Below are 4,384 nucleotides of genomic sequence, written 5' to 3'. Positions count from 1 at the left end.
GTTCTGGCTATTACAAACAATACTGATGTGAACATAGCTGACCAAATGCCCTTGTGTATGATTGAGCATTCCTTGAGTATATGCCCAAGAGTGCTATAGCTGGGTCTTGGGGGAGATGGACTCCCAATTTTCTAATGAAGCACCATATTGATTTCCAAAGTGGCTGTACAAGCTTGCATTCCCACCAGCAGTGGAGGAGTGTTCCCCTCGCTCCACATCCTCTCCAGCATAAGCTGTCCTCTGTGCTTTTGATGTTAGCCATTCTGACAAGTGTAAGGTGGTATCTCAGAGTCATTTTTATTTGCATTTCCTGGATAATTAGGGATGTTGAGCAATTCCTTAAATGTCTTTCAGCCATTTGAACTTCCTATGTGGAGAATTCTCTGTTTAGTTCTTTAGCCCATTTCTTAATTGTATTGTTGGGCATTAGAATGAGGAATAACAGACCATGATAAATGAAGACCACATGAGAACAGGAATAGGCAGAGTGCTGGAGAGGTCCCCAGAAATCCACAATGTTATATCCTCTAATCTGCTGGCAATGGTTGAGAGAAAGCCTGATCTGACCTAGTCTGGTGATCAGATGACTAAATACCTTAACAATCGTCTTGGAACTCTCATCCATTAACTGATGGAAGTGGATGCAGAGATCCTCAGCCAAGCCCCAGATGGAGCTCCAGGTGTCCAATTGTCGAAAAAGAGGGGGGTCTGCAAGAGCATGAATTGTTGAATCCAAGATTGCAAAAACACAGGGACAAATAGCCAATCGAATGGAAGCACCTGAATTATGAACGAAAGGCTGTTGAGCCCCCAGCTAGATCAGGCCCTCTGGATAAGTGAGACAATTGAATAGCCTGATTGATCTGTTTGGGAGGCACCCAGGCTGTGAGACCAGAATCTGATCTTAGTGCATGAGCTGGCTGTTGGAAATGTTGGACTTACACAGGGACACTTTGCTCAGTCTGGAAGGAGGTGACAGGACCTGCCTGTACTGTATCCACCAGGTTTAACTGAATCCCCAGGGGTGCCTTGATCCTGGAGGACATGGGAGTGGAGGGAAGAAGCTGGGGGATCTGGGGGCAGGAGAGGGGAGGAAAGGGGAACCCATGGCTGATGTATAAAATTTAAAACACATAATTATAAAGAAAAATATTTAAAAGAAACATTTAAATTACTCCATGAGCAACCAAAAATAAAAAATAAAAAATAACTCCATGAAATCTAAACTAAAAATAAAACAAATTGAGATAAAAATAGTATGTTACACATACACACAGTGATATATTTATCTTGGGAAAAGCAACACAATTGAATGTTGGTCCACACCAAGCAAGAGAAAAGTTTTTTAGTGTCTGTGTCATTGTGGATAGAATATGTATTGCATGCATGCAATAATAAACTCAAACCTTCTCTGCCTCTGATCTGGTCATTTTCACTGTGAAAAATGATGCAGTGCCAATGAATCAGTCAGGAACTACACATTCCTGGTTAGAATCCTCATAGATAAGGAACTGTAATGACTGGTCCATCTTCTTTTACTATCAATTCAAATGAGTGTCACCATCATTATCTAGAAGCTTATGAGTATAGCTGCAGGAAATATAGGCTGTCCATTGATGGATGATAGCACTTAATCATTACAACATCATTAATAGAAGCTAAAATAATAAGAAAAAGACATAAAATAATGTGGAATATTCATCAGCAATATTTAAGATTATCTTCACCTTTTGTATTTCAAGTGAGAACTTGACATGTTGTGGACAAAAATTTTGTCTATATAACCAATGCCTTAAAAAAAAGAAGTGAGTACATCATTCTAAAGAGATTCTCAATGTATTGTAGACCAGGCCATTCAATTCCATCTGTGTCAAAGTCTTCCCAGTATCACAGATACTGTCTCATCTGACATCTCACTTTCATAGCTCTAAACCTCACACATTTGCATTCTAAAGGACAAGACCTTCCATTTCATATGTGGACAGTAAAGACTTGAACAGCAGTTATCCTAGAACTCATCCTCCCTCCATTCTCCTACTGTGTCCTCTTTCTCTCCTTACCAGGAATCAATAGTATTAACAGCCCTAGGAACTGAAGAGGGTACTTCATTGTGAGAAGATGAACTTATGAAACTGAAGAATCAAGGCAAGATTACTGATGAATTTTTATCTCTGGCCAGCAAGGTAAGTTCCTCACTGTGGAACAATATGCAAATATCATGGTGGATGCAACAGTTTAGAAAGGAAAAATTATTTTGGATTCTTATGTTTGGAATGTCACACAGGAACCTCAGACCTTCCCCACTCTCTCTCTTACCCCAGACCAACTTCTCAGGGTTACTCTTCGCTCTGTAAAAGAACACCAGCTGCAGCTTTCTGTCCCCCCATGTGCACACCTCCTGTGGATCCCACAAACCAACAACACCAGCTGCAGATTCCCATCCTCCCTGTGCACTCCTCCTATGGATCCCACAGACCATCTCCCACTGCCCTTCCCTTCTGGCCTCATCTCTGTGTCACAGCCACCAAACTGGACAGACACCCCTTGCTTGACCACAGGCAAGCCATCCAGAAGACACAGTAGGCTACCTGCAGACCTTACCCATTCTCTATTACCTCAGACAGAATTCTCAGGGTCAACCCTAGCTCTATCAAAGACCACCACAGGAAACTTCCCCTCCTCCATGCCTTCTTTGAATCCCTTACATCAGTTTCCCCTGAAATCCTCTTCCTCCAGCCTCCAAAACCAGCAAGAATCCCCTCTGATCCCATCTGCACATTGAAAACACAAGACTAGCAGGCTAGTAAAGCAGGCAACACTCAGCAAACACACTCTCTGACAATCCATAGAGGAAACAGAAACCAAGGAAAACTCCAACTCCACCATGACAAACCCCCAAACCAGCACCTAGACATTTAATCACCCCAAATCCAGTTGCCTAGATGCTAGCAATAGAACACAATCAATAACATCCAGGGCACTATGTCACCACCAGAGAACACCTGTCCTACAACAAGCAGGATCTGGATATTCCAACATAGCTGACATACAAGGTAAACACCGTAAAACCAACTACATGAAGAAATCAATACATCTCTCAAGGAAAACATAAGCAAATAATTCAAGGTAATGAATAAATCTCCTAAGTAAAACCAAGAACAAATAAACAATAGAAGAAAAGAAAAAAAAAACTGTTCAAGACAAAAATAGAAGCAATAAACAAACTGATCAAATCCTGGAAATGAAATATTTAGGAATTAAAACAAGAACTATAGAGGCAACTTTTACCAACAGAAAACAAGAGGTGGAGTAGAGAAGCTCAGAAATGGAGATACAATAGAAGAAATGGATACATGAATAAAAGAAAATATTACATCTGAAAATTCCCTGAGAGGACTGTGTAACCTCTTTGATCAAAACAAATGTATCTCGATGAGCTCTGATAGAAGTCCTGTGACCTGTGAGAAACAGTTGCAGTGGGTGATTCACGAGGAGGAGCAGCTGGGGCAGCCCAGCCTCTCACTTCTGCTTCCTTGGAGGTTTATGGTATGACTTGTATCACTGTGGGAGGACGCTGATTATACTGCAGACACTGATAAGTTGCAATGTCTTCAGACTCCAGGCTGCTGATTGTGAGAGAATAATCTGTCCCAGACCCTCTGCCACTGAACCTTGATGGGACACCGTCTGCCAAGATGGATGCATCATAGATCAGGCACTTAGGAGTTTTCCCTGGTTTCTGCTGGAACCAGATTCAATAACTGCTAATGTCCTGACTGGCCCTGCAAGTGGTGGTGACTCTGTCTCTCAGAGATGCAGACAGGGAGGATGGAAACTGGGTCATCTGGATGTCACATCTGGCACCTAGGAATGGAGATATAATAAATAATCACATAGTTAAGCATGGTAAGAAAGGACTGCTCCCAAATGCCAGTCAACACTAATCACAGTGTAACAGTGAAATTCCCATTACATTCCTTACTCACCTGGTAACCAGAGCATCAGGAGCCCGAGGAGCTGAGCAGGGGCCCTCATGTCCATGCTGAGTCCTGACTGCAATGACAACTGTATAGGGGTGTGACTGGTATATGAAGAAGTCCTCAAGGCTGTGCAGTGAGTGCATGCAAATTACTGGGAACCAGTTAGGATGGGCACAGCTGCAAGGCTTGCTCATCTCAACAACTTGGAAAAAGCCCATGGTTCCCAGATACCCAAGGTCAGATCATATGCATGCCTCCAAAGACTGCATTTCTTTTTCAAGTTACATGACATTTCTAATATATATAAGCTCCACTTTGAAAAATAAAAAGCAAAGATATTTTGGGGGTAATACAGACAAATATTCTGCTGTAAGGGAATGTACAACAAAGAAGGGACTATTAGA

The 4,384-nt window shown here is 42.0% G+C and overlaps 1 pseudogene; it reads right to left on the bottom strand.

Annotated features, from left to right (window-relative positions):
- Positions 1 to 3,541: 3,541 nt before the first annotated feature.
- LOC118580190 lies at positions 3,542 to 4,041 on the bottom strand (annotated as a pseudogene).
- Between the last annotated feature and the right edge of the window lie 343 nt (positions 4,042 to 4,384).

This window comes from Onychomys torridus, chromosome 3 (genome assembly GCF_903995425.1).
Source record: "Onychomys torridus chromosome 3, mOncTor1.1, whole genome shotgun sequence".
NCBI lineage: Eukaryota > Metazoa > Chordata > Mammalia > Rodentia > Cricetidae > Onychomys > Onychomys torridus.
Note: the sequence above shows the minus strand (reverse complement) of the source record. Positions and strands in the feature narration are given on the sequence as shown.